Below are 12,633 nucleotides of genomic sequence, written 5' to 3' on the forward strand. Positions count from 1 at the left end.
TGTAAGTGAAAAATCGGCATTGTCCGCGAGTCAAAAATCCTGATGGATCTGAAGGATAAATATCGGGTATCCGTGGTGTGTACTTTAGAAAAACTTCTTGCTGGGCGAGTTGGTGCATGTCTATGGGGGGAATCGTTGCGCACACAGGAAAGTAGAGGGAAAGAGCAGTTTCAAGTTTCGCAGCTCGTTTGTTTCCATGTTTGAATTTTCTTTACTTCTTGCTCTGACTACCATAGAGTCTGTGTTATTGTTTCTTTAAGTCCAGGACAGCTGGCCTTTCTACTGACAGGGTTTGGACAGGTTTAAAAGGAGAAAATTCAGGGAATTTCAAGGGCCTGTCACACGTTTTTCAAGGACTAAAAAACGGCATCGAGATGAGGATTTTTTTTTACAATAACAATGTTTCAAATTCTGACTAAATTTGTTGCGCTTATACATATTGTCACGTGGTCGTGACGTCGACGAAGACAGCAGTCAGCACGTCCGAGGTGAAACTGTTTATTTGGCCGAACTTGTGGCCGGTAAAGTGAAAGTCAAACTACAGCAATACACTGGTAACGGCGGGCAGAGCGTCGACCGTCGATCAACTGACAAGCGGTCAAGTGCGTCGGCTTTTATACAGGCGCTATCGAACTTTCCAGCGATATCGCTGGTGGCGGCGCTATCTCTCGACAAAGCTGGAACATTCTCGTGCGGCGCGCAATCTTAACAGATTGTTCCAAAACAATCGCGAAGCTTCCTACACATCACGGCGAGACCTGCTCAGCGCGTTGCCCACAGTCTTTGTGGGTGAAGCTTGAACTCATGAAATATAAGACTCGCGGCAACATACAGTTGGAACTCAATTTAACAAAGTCATCACTATAGTGACCGGATTTTAGGCAAATGCCTATTTTGTTCCTTGCGCTCCTATCGCGCCACTTTAATATACGAGCATGAATGAGAGGTTAAGAAGAGAAGCTGATATTTCGTGCTTACACCTGTCCGTTATGATGGAGAACGCATGCACGTCTCATGAACCCGTGTGCATGTGTGGAAGAGGTTCTTGACAGTTGTTCAACCGTGATCACTGAGCACCAGCAGCTGGTCATGACTTGTTATCGGATCCGGTCGTGATGGCGGTGACGAGGGGTCCATGTGTAGTGAAGTATGAGGTATAGTACAGCTGTTAGAAATCGTGGATGCCTCGGTCATTTCGTCGACAAATTGTCTGTCTGTAGAGCCGGCGACATGTCAGAACCTGAAGTCACCCTTCGCGTTGGTGAGGTTTAGGCCATTGAGGCTGGTAGGCCTGGATAGTGCTACGTAGACCAACATCAGTGGATGGCGCGTGTCGTTTTCGTAGACTACGTGGGCGTATGTGATCTACGTAGCCCAGTCTACGAAGCGGGTGTCACTCGATCTGTCATCATCCTCGGTCAGCATGAGGCCATCGCCCAGCCTCGTAAGAAATGAAGAGGACACTGCGTCGTTCTGGTGGACTAAGTGCACTTTACGGTGCGATGATGTAAATATCATGCGTAACTTTCGTTAATGTATTCCTCCGGGGTCGAGCAATATCTCAATATAACTTGCTGAATCATAGAAATACAAATGTTATGTTTATTACACTGCTATAAAAGCGGAGCCAGCACTGGAAGCACAGACGTTCATTCGATATGACGCCTGTATCGTAGGAGTACATATTGCCACAAGTTATTCGACACCCTTTGAAGAAGCACGCCGCTTCCTCCTTTTATGAACTCCGCCACAGAACTGGCGCGCAAAGCGCGCAATACAACGCCGGATTGCGCGTGCTCCGACACCACGGGCTGAAGAAGAAGACTGGCGGCTGATGGAATGAGCGGCACGCGACTAGATGTGTGAAGAAGAAAGAGACGAGGTTCGGACTAGCTAGCGGCGGACATCTCTGCAAAAAGTTGTGTGTCTTGAGTTGACGGGCACAGGTTCGCCCTAAATAAATAGTTATTTTAGCAGCAGGCGCTGTATTTGTTCGTTACAAACTGGTGGAGGTGCTGGGTCGAGTCGAGTCGAAAAAACTTTATTGCAAGGGAATTCAGGACCTCCCAGGCCCCCTGGGTCCCCGCGCGACCCCACCACACTCAAACGTTCATGTCTAATAAGTCCATGATGCTGGCAGCCCGGCGGGCGGCGATCTTCTGCCTTAATGATTCCAAGCCCACCTCAGGCTACGGAGCGTAGATTGGAGCCAGCGGAATTAACGCCTGTCCACCAACGCACGAGTCGCCGCCTACGAGGTGAGCAGCCCGAGTTTGGCCCCCTCTTCGATTCGTCAAGACCAGTGGAGACCGTAAGCTCAGACGCCACGATGGCCGCCCAAGCGACGCCATCCCCACCACATATCGTCGTGGATTCGCCCCGGACACCAGAAGTCTTCCACGGCGACATTTTCGAAGATGCCGAGGACTGGCTGGAGGGCTTCGAGCGCGTCGCCAGCTTGAACGGTTGGGACGAAGCCAGGAAACTTCGCTACGTCTACGTGGCACTACAAGATTCTGCACGTACGTGGTTCGAAAACCACGAAGCGTCGTTGTTGTCATGGGACGACTTCCGAAGGGAGCTACTGGCGACATACCCAAACACGGACCGCAGAGAGAAGGCAGAGGCCGCTCTTCAGATGAGAAACCAACGAAACAACGAGAGCGTGGCCATGTACATTGAAGACATGTCTCGACTCTTCCGCCGAGCCGACCCAAACATGGCTGAGGAGAAGAAGTTGCGGCACCTGATGCGCGGAGTGAAGGAGGAGCTTTTTGCAGGCCTAGTGCGTAATCCGCCCCGCTCTGTGGCTGAGTTTAGATCAGAGGCAACGATGATAGAGAAGACACTGCAGCAGCGCGCGCGCCAGTACAACAGGGACGTAGGCGCCTCATCAGTTAGCGCGGTGTCAACAACCCTCACGAGCAACATCGACCTTTTGCGGGAAGTGGTGAGGGCTGTCGTGAGAGAAGAGCTACAGAAAATGCAACTGGCTCAAGGTACTCCAGCGATGCCTTCGCTTGCGGACGTTGTACGTGAAGAAGTGCGTCAAGCAATCCTTCAACCGCAGCCTCAGACACTGCACCGTGTTCAACCAGAACCTCAGCCTCAGTTATCGTACGCGCAAGTTGTACGACAGGACCTCGGACGCACCATCCGGACAGCACCGGCGGCCGTTATACCCCCGACGTTTCCTTTGAGTACACCACCACCCATGCCGGAAGTAAGACCACGTAAGAGCGACGTATGGCGCACTGCAGACCGGCGGCCTCTCTGCTACCACTGTGGAGAGGCAGGTCACCTTTACCGGGCTTGTCAATATCGTCGAGTGGGACTGCGTGGTTTCCCAGTCAATGTACCCTGCCCTCGTAACGGTGAGCGCCCTTACGAAATCGAAGAGTTTTTGTCTTCTCGCCATACGCTTCAGGACACCCAGCAACGGGAGTCGCGGTCAACAGCACCAATGCGCTATCGGTCGCCAAGTCCTCGTCCATCGTCAATGCTCCCGAGACGTCGTTCACCTAGCCCGCGGCGGGAAAACTAGAGCCAGCGACCTGTGGAGGCAAGGCCGCTGATACTCGGAAAACTGAAAACCCTCCATCGCTAACCCGACCGGACGACGGCAGGTACGCAACGACGGACAAGTGCAGTAATGGTGACGTTACATCCGAACTGCTAGTCACCATCGACGATCTTGAGGCTATTGCTCTAATAGACACTGGGGCGGACTACTCCGTGGTCAGTAGCGTCCTTGCAAAGAAGTTGAAAAAGGTGCTGACTCAATGGACCGGACCTCAGATACGTACCGCCGGAGGGCACTTAGGGCTCGTTCACACAGCCGTCAAACGCTCCGTCACGTCAACGTCACGTCGCCGATTTCCGTCAGGGGAGAGGGTTTCCGAGACGTTTTCTCCGGAAAAAACGGTTGACGGTGTCGTAGAGCAGTGCTCTACGTTTCCGTCGCCGGCACGGGGACGGAGCCCCGCCCCTAGAAAACGGACCAATCAGAAGTTTACGTTTGGAGTTCTGAGTTCTGAGAAGAACCACGCGTCTAGCATACGGCCCCCGGGTCCGTGGCCTTGAAACACTGAACGCACGTCTGACTGAATGGGCCATAAAACGGGGGACAAGTGGTTGCTTGTGTGTGTGTGTGTGTGTGTGTGTGTGTGTGTGTGTGTGTGTGTGTGTGTGTGTGTGTGTGTGTGTGTGTGTGTGTGTGTGTGTGTGTGTGTGTGGTGCGAGGAGGAGCGCCCAGCGGAGTCGGGAGAGCGCCAGCGAAGCATTTGAGCTGCGTGGACAATTCCTATTTTGGTGCATCAGTCGGTCAACACTGCACAAAAACGTGCTGCTGTCGACGCTGCAACCGCCGTCGTCTGTTCGTACACTGCTACGTCGCGTCTGCTGTACGTTTTTTTGACGTGACGGTGACGTGACGGAGCGTTTGACGCCTGTGTGAACGAGCCCTTAGTCAGCCCCGTGGGAGTGTGCACAGCGAGAATAGGGATAAGAGGATTCGTGTACGCCGGCAGCTTTATTGTTCTCTCCGAGTGTTCCCGTGAGCTCATTATAGGTATGGACTTCTTGCAAGAAAACAGCGCAATCGACTTGCAAGAATCTAAAGTTTTTTTCTACGGAGAACGCTGTCGCCGTGTGTCATACGGAGCAACCAGTCGCCTCACCTCTCCGTATTGTGGACGAAGATGTGACCGTGCCGCCACGTTGCAGTGTTACAGTTCTTGTGAGAAGTGACGTTTTCAGTGATTATGATGGACTAGTGGATGGAAACATCGGCCTGTTAATCGAAAAGGGAATATGCGTCGCAAGAGGTCTAGTGAACATTCGGGATGGATGTGCGGATGTCCTATTGACCAACTTTGGCAATGAGGTGCAGCATGTGGCGAGGGGAACAGCCATAGCATCCCTGCATGAATATGTGCAAGTCGCGCATGTTTGCACTCTTGAGAAAGCCCCGCCAGCTTCTGCGTCAGTGGACAGCGTCCTTCAATCGATAGACATCGACAGAGAGCTCTCATCACCACAGAAAGAGCAACTTGTGAATTTGATCAAAGAATTCGCGGAGTGTTTTTCCACTTCTTCGAAAGTGGGACGCACTCCCGTCGCAAAGCACCGCATCGTAGTCGAAGAAAATGTGAGACCAGTGCATCAACGTCCATACCGAGTGGCTCCAAAGGAACGGGAAGCCATAAAGAAACAAGTAGAAGAAATGTTGAAGGACGACGTAATACAGCCATCCAATAGTCCGTGGGCATCACCGGTGGTACTGGTCAAAAAGAAGGACAACACCCTGCGCTTTTGTGTTGACTACAGAAAACTGAACCTCGTCACGAAGCGAGATGTTTATCCACTACCACGAATTGACGACACCTTGGATAAGTTACGCAACGCGCACTTCTTTTCATCATTGGATTTAAAGAGCGGATACTGGCAAATCGAAGTGGACGAACGAGATCGCGAGAAGACGGCATTTGTGACACCCGACGGACTCTATGAGTTCAAAGTACTCCCTTTTGGTTTGTGCTCTGCTCCCGCCACCTTCCAAAGGATGATGGACACTGTCCTCTCCGGGCTAAAATGGCAATCGTGCCTCGTCTATCTCGATGATGTAGTAGTTTTTTCTTCTACCTTCGAGCAGCACGTGCACCGACTGAGAACAGTACTGGATGCCATTCGCGAGGCAGCACTGACTATCAAACCGGAAAAATGCCACTTCGGATTTCGTGAGCTTCGGTTCCTCGGGCACATTGTTAGTGAAGGTGTCCGTCCAGATCCTGACAAGATTACTGCAGTCGAAAACTTTCCGAAGCCACGAGACAAAAAGGCCATAAGACGATTCCTGGGCCTCTGTGCCTACTACAGACGCTTTGTTGAAAACTTTGCCAAAATCGCTGAACCATTGACGCGCCTTACAAAAGAAAGTGTACCATTCGTCTGGCAAGAAGAACAAGAAGATGCTTTCGCAGAGTTGCGGCGACGTTTGCATTCACCTCCTATACTTGCTCATTTTGATGAAGACGCCGAAACAGACATCCATACCGACGCGAGTAACGTTGGTCTCGGCGCCATCCTAATACAGTGGCAGAATGGAGAAGAAAAAGTTATTGCTTACGCAAGCCGCACTCTATCGAATGCTGAGTCCAATTACTCAGCGACAGAGAAGGAATGTCTCGCAGTTATATGGGCCATCAGTAAGTTCCGCCCATACCTATACGGCAGACCATTTCGAGCGATCAGCGATCATCATTCATTGCGTTGGCTGGCGAATATCAAGGACCCTTCGGGAAGACTTGCTAGATGGAGCCTGCGTCTGCAGGAATATGACATCACCGTCGTCTACAAGTCTGGTCACAAGCACAACGACGCGGATTGCCTGTCACGTGGACCAGTAGAGTCTTCATCCTCTGATCAAGAACAAGATTTCCCATTTCTTGGAGCTCTGAACGTGTCCGAGATGGCTCGTCATCAGCGAAAGGACCCGGAACTACTCCCGCTTATCCATTACTTGGAGGGTCAGCAAATTTAGGTACCACGAGTTTTCGTCCGTGGATTGTGTTCCTATGTCCTCCGGGATAACGTCCTCTACAAGAGAAACTTCGAACACAGCGGTGAGACGTTTCTGCTTCTTGTACCATCATCACTGCGAGCAGAAATCTTAGAAGCGTGTCATGATGACCCATCGGCTGGCCATTTGGGTATAAGTCGGACTTTGGCAAGAATCCGCCAAAGATATTACTGGCCGAAATTAATGGATTCTGTACAGCGCTATGTCAAGTCATGCCGAGATTGCCAAAGACGCAAAATACCACCACTGAAACCGGCGGGTCTGTTGAAACCGATAGAGCCACCGAAAGGGCCATTTGAGCAGGTGGGAATGGATTTACTTGGACCATTTCCTGTCTCATCATCGGGAAAGCGATGGATCGTTGTAGCAACAGACTACATGACCCGATATGCTGAGACGTCGACTCTCGCAAAAGGAACTGCGAATGAGGTAGCGCAGTTTTTCGTCACTCAGATAGTACTACGACATGGCGCACCTAAGGTTGTCGTAACTGACAAAGGAACAGCGTTTACTGCCCGCTTGATGCAGTCTGTAATGAAACTAACGAATACCGACCACAGAAGAACTACGGCATACCATCCGCAAACAAACGGCTTAACTGAAAGGCTCAATAGAACGCTCGCTGACATGATTGCCATGTATGTGGACATCGAACATCGGACATGGGACAGTATTTTGCCGTATGCCACATTTGCATACAATACCGCGCTACAAGAGACGACACACTTCACACCATTTCAACTTGTCTACGGTCGGACGGTAACAACGACCTTAGACGCGATGTTACCTGTCAACAGTTCGAATGAGGATGACCCTGACATCAGCGAATACATAGAAATGGCAGAAGAGGCACGACAGTTGGCAAGGCACCGCATCATTCAACAGCAAAGCGTCGACGCAAATCGCTATAATCTAAGGAGAAGGGATGTACAGTACAACTCCGGAGACAAAGTGTGGGTGTGGACGCCTGTACGTGCACGTGGCCTGTCTGAAAAGTTGATGCGGCGCTATTTCGGCCCTTACAAAGTACTTCGCAGGTTAAGTCCCTTAAATTACGAGGTAATCCCTGAAGGTCAAGTGTGCTCAACACGACGCAGGAATCACCCAGAAGTCGTACATGTAGTACACATGAAACCGTACTACGAAAGGCACTGAACGAAACTGGTACATGTGCTCAAACACCAGATCAAATGTATACTAGCAAAGCTGTTGGCAGTCTGCACGCATCGGGACGATGCGTTTCAGGAGGGGGATTAATGCCACAAGTTATTCGACACCCTTTGAAGAAGCACGCCGCTTCCTCCTTTTATAAACTCCGCCACAGAACTGGCGCGCAATACAACGCCGGATTGCGCGGGCTCCGACACCACGGGCTGAAGAAGAAGACTGGCGGCTGATGGAATGAGCGGCACGCGACTAGATGTGTGAAGAAGAAGTAGACGAGGTTCGGACTAGCTAGCGGCGGACATCTCTGCAAAAAGTTGTGTGTCTTGAGTTGACGGGCACAGGTTCGCCCTAAATAAATAGTTATTTTAGCAGCAGGCGCTGTATTTGTTCGTTACAATATGTAATGTTTATTGCTTTCTTGTAAAATTAGATAGGCAGCACAACAACCTCAATTGATGTTGCACCGACATTACGCCTGCATAGGCAGTTTTTCCTAGCCAGTTTATAGACCTGGCGTGGCTCTGTGGTAGAATGCCTGATTGCCACGCAGAATGCTTGTGTTCGATTCCTGCTGGGATCCTAATTTTTATTCTTTCCATTCGTCGGGTCAACGCTGCCGATGTCGGTTTTTCTTAATGTCTGTTCTCGCCGTTCCTGGGTAGATATAAACTGTCAGTCACCTGTGGCACATACCCGTACACCGCGGCCCATGGTACACGGGTATGTGCCATACGTTTCTGGAGGAAAGGGATTGACGACGTACGCGACGGGATTTTCATGTTGTCCATGTCATGACCCGACAGCCATACCTGTCAAATCCTCTTACCATCCCATGCCAATTTTGGTCTACACCAAGTTAAGGAGGCGATCATGAGAGCACCCAGACGTAGGTGGCTAGACAGACAGACAGACAGACAGACAGACAGACAGACAGACAGACAGACAGACAGACAGACAGACAGACAGACAGACAGATAGATAGACAGACAGATAGATAGATGGATGGATGGATGGATGGATGGATGGATGGATGGATGGATGGATGGATGGACGGACGGACGGACGGACGGACGGACGGACGGACGGATAGATAGACGGATAGATAGACAGATAGACAGACAGATAGACGGATAGATAGATAGACGGATAGATAGACAGATAGACAGATAGATAGACAGATAGATAGATAGATAGATAGATAGATAGATAGATAGATAGATAGATAGATAGATAGATAGATGGATAGATGGATAGATGGATAGATAGATAGATAGATAGATAGATAGATAGATAGATAGATAGATAGATAGATAGATAGATAGATAGATAGATAGATAGATAGATAGATAGAACTGCCGATTTTCCGGACATGCTCGAAAATTCGGACGCTTTCGCGGCACCGTCATCAGCACCATAGAGGTCATTGTATTAGAACGTCCAAAATTTCGGTTAAAGTGGTTGCTTGGGCGAGTTGGTACGACATACTTCACATAAAAAACAGCGCTAAAAAACGGCGGACAAGAGAAAGAAGGACACAGACGGCGGCGCTGTAAAATTTCGGACGCTGAAACTATTCCGCGTCCGATTTTTCGGACTTTGTGCCCAAATTGCAGGTCCGAAAGGCGTTATTTGGAGCCCCCACCTGTGCCGCGTATATCTTCTCGTAGGTTCGAACCGGCGCTTTCGCGAGTCGATCTCCTTGCGACAGTAGCAGAATCCGAAAGTCAGCTTTGCCGCAACGCCGAAACGTTATGGGGTGAAGCAGACTAGAAATTCAAAGGGGTCGCTATCGCGGCGCCGTGCGGCGATGTTACGGGTAAGCAGCGGAAGTAAGGAAAACGAGAGAGAGGAGAGACAGGGATGTTAAAGGAGCACTGACACCAAAATATTGCATCTTGTTTTTTCTGTTGCGATAAGTAGTTAATGACCCACTTATCACGGCTGGAAAGCTCGTTTGCTCGACCGCGAGACCGTTGATTATTTGGAGACAGTTTGATAGCGCCCAGTCGCAGTTTCGGTTTCATAGAGCGCTGAGGGAGGTGGGACTCAGAGTGATGGCTATGTAAACACAGCTGGCTACGTGAGCACACAAAACCGCGTCCACATGAGCACCTTGTCGACAACTCTTTTCAACGAAGGCTTCCTGGGTGCTGCTACAATGCCCTCCGAGACGTTGTAAATATGCGTGACCCCCCGAAGATGCACTGCCGAGGCGAGGACAGCAGCCTTTGTACTCCCGTGCAAGTCTCCGTTCTTTCCCTTGAAAAGGTCTGCTAGGAGAGAGTGGGAGAGAGCGCCCGCAACAATCGTGGCAACCAACGCAAACTCGTCGCAGGTGGCGGTTGGTTGTTTACAAGAACACCAAAGGCGCGTTTCGCGTGGAGTGGCACGACGCGCACTTTAAACGTGATTTTAAATATGTTCTAGGCTATATTATCTGTTGATATTTCGCAGATGATGCGTGTGTGTCCACACAAATCCATCCCACAGGTTATCTCGCCTTCGAAATCTTGTGTCAGTGCTCCTTTAACCACTTTGGCATAACCGATATGCTACCCTGCGGAAATGCACGGAGGCGTGATGAAGGCAGCTGGCAAACGTGCCAGTACGGCTTAATCGCTGACAACCCTTACGATAAGCATCTTCAGTTAACTGCTCGGTAGTGCACGTGGCTTAGCGCACTTGCGTGCGTACTGCACGCATTTAATAGGCGAGAACCCAAATGCGCCGCGCCGCCATTCCTGCTGCCTCTTTGTGCGAACCGCTAAGTGTGCCGCATAAACGCGTTGCCTTCACGGACGAAACCAGCTCGCCATTGCCGCGCCCTAGTGCGGTCAGGAACTAAGTGCGCATCACGAACCCTTTCATGATAAATGCGTGCGTACGTTACAGCAACAGTAAAGTGACGGCGTCAGCTTAGTTGGCGATGTGCTGCACACAACTAGAAACGATCGGCTTGACACGGCAGCAAATGCTGCGTATCGGGCGGAGATTCGCCGATGTGTGTGCGCACCGTTTACATGCGCGCACGCTACGGGGAAAGGCCGGATGAGTCGTCCACCCTTCCGCCGCAGTCTTTGTGTTCCGCGTCGTCGTTTCCAAAGGCTTCATGGGAGAGAGCGGTAATATTCCGCGCTTTGCTGTTATCAGCGGCACTCATCACGAGATGCAAAAGTGGCAGTTGGCACGTACGTGGTTAAGCGGGGTTCGCGGCAGGCACCGAATGTATTTGCCAGAGCCTGGACGCACCGCCAAAATGCCTGATAATTGTACTGGGAGGCATTAAAGCTATGTCTGACGTGGCCAAGGCGATTTGACCGCTCGAGCGGAATAAAAAAACATGAATTTGTTTTTTCGGACTGCCCGATTTTTCGGACGATTTCGCGGTCCCTAGGGAGTCCGAAAAATCGGACGTTGACTGTACACACACACACACACACACACACACACACACACACACACACACACACACACACACACACACACACACACACACACACACACACACACACACACATACATACATACATACATACATACATACATACATATATACATATATACATACATACATATATACTGTGAGATGTGAGTGTGGGCCCAGGCGCTCAACCAACAAGGGATGGGGCACAACGACAGGACGTTTATACACATGGACATAAATACATAAATGGTCTAAACTAGATACATAAATTCAGAATCTCTGCCGGAACAACCGTCTCTAGCGTTCTAGTACATGCGCTGCACGGTTCTCGCGGCCCTGACACAACGCATCTAGTCCGCGCACCACTCGACGTGACCCACTCACACGTCGCTGTCGTCGAGATGGTCCGACGTGTCGCCGTGTCTCGTGGGGTGGGACGCCGCGGGGTTGATGAACCACCACGGCAGTCGTTGGGACGGCCGCTTCGCTGCGTAGTGGATGGCCAGACCCGTGCCCGGCCATGTCCGAGAACACCGGTAGTCCGGCCCAGCACTGTTCAGCTTTCCTGGCTCGGCGCTCCGCGTAACCGCCCACTCGCCCGCAAGTCTCGACCGTGACCGCAAGCACCGTCGTCGCCTGGCGTAGCTTGTCGCCCGAGTCCGTCCGCAGTCCACCCGTGACAGGTTGAGCGCCGCAGCGGGCCGGTAGCCGCCACGAACCCTCGTTCTGCCACTGCTGCACCCACTGCTTCGGCCCGACTTGCTGCTCGAGCGTTCCAAAATCTTCCTCTTCTTCCCTCTTCCTCCGACACCACGGACCCGAGCTAACGGGAGGGTTTCGACCCCCTCCCACGCCTAGCCGTGCGTGGCTTTGCCGTGTCCGGGGAAAAGGGGATCCTGGGGGTTGAGCCGACGCCGGGTGATTGGACCTTTAAGGCCCCCCGGCAGACGCAACACACCCCTTTGGCCCCAGCTTCACGTAGACGGCACCCCTGGGCTGACCCACCCAGGGGAAATCGGCAGTCGCCTTTTCCTGTCTATCTCTCCCCTCATCTTCGTCTTCCTCTCTCACTTTAATCTTTCCTGTCCTCTCCTCTCTTCCATTTACTTCCAGCTTTTCCTGGCGGCAAGGGTTAACCTTGCGTGTGTGCCCTCTCTTGGGCACATTATATTTGGTTATAGTGGCTGTGTACAGCTGGCGTTGGCATGCCTTATATAAACATAAGTGCTGTCGCGTCCCCATGTTGGGCTCCATGGTGGGCGGCTGGCATGGCTGCCGAAAATACTTATCTTATGGCCTCCACTTCCTTTCCCAGACTCAGTGATCGTCCTCGCACAAAGAGGGGACGCACCGAAGATACAGTTAACCTATTCTTGAAGCCAAATGAAATTTTCCCGCGCTTCCACGTCATCCATTGTGAAACACTCGATAAGAATGCCAGAACAATCTCTCCCTTCGCTGT

At 51.3% G+C, this 12,633-nt stretch overlaps 1 protein-coding gene across 1 annotated transcript in view; it reads left to right on the forward strand.

The window, feature by feature from the left end:
- The window catches only part of LOC119397055 (myophilin), a 181,099-nt gene that overhangs the window by 130,521 nt on the left and 37,945 nt on the right, over positions 1–12,633 (forward strand). The window lies entirely within an intron of this gene.

This window comes from Rhipicephalus sanguineus, chromosome 6 (assembly GCF_013339695.2).
Source record: "Rhipicephalus sanguineus isolate Rsan-2018 chromosome 6, BIME_Rsan_1.4, whole genome shotgun sequence".
Taxonomy (NCBI): Eukaryota; Metazoa; Arthropoda; class Arachnida; order Ixodida; family Ixodidae; genus Rhipicephalus; species Rhipicephalus sanguineus.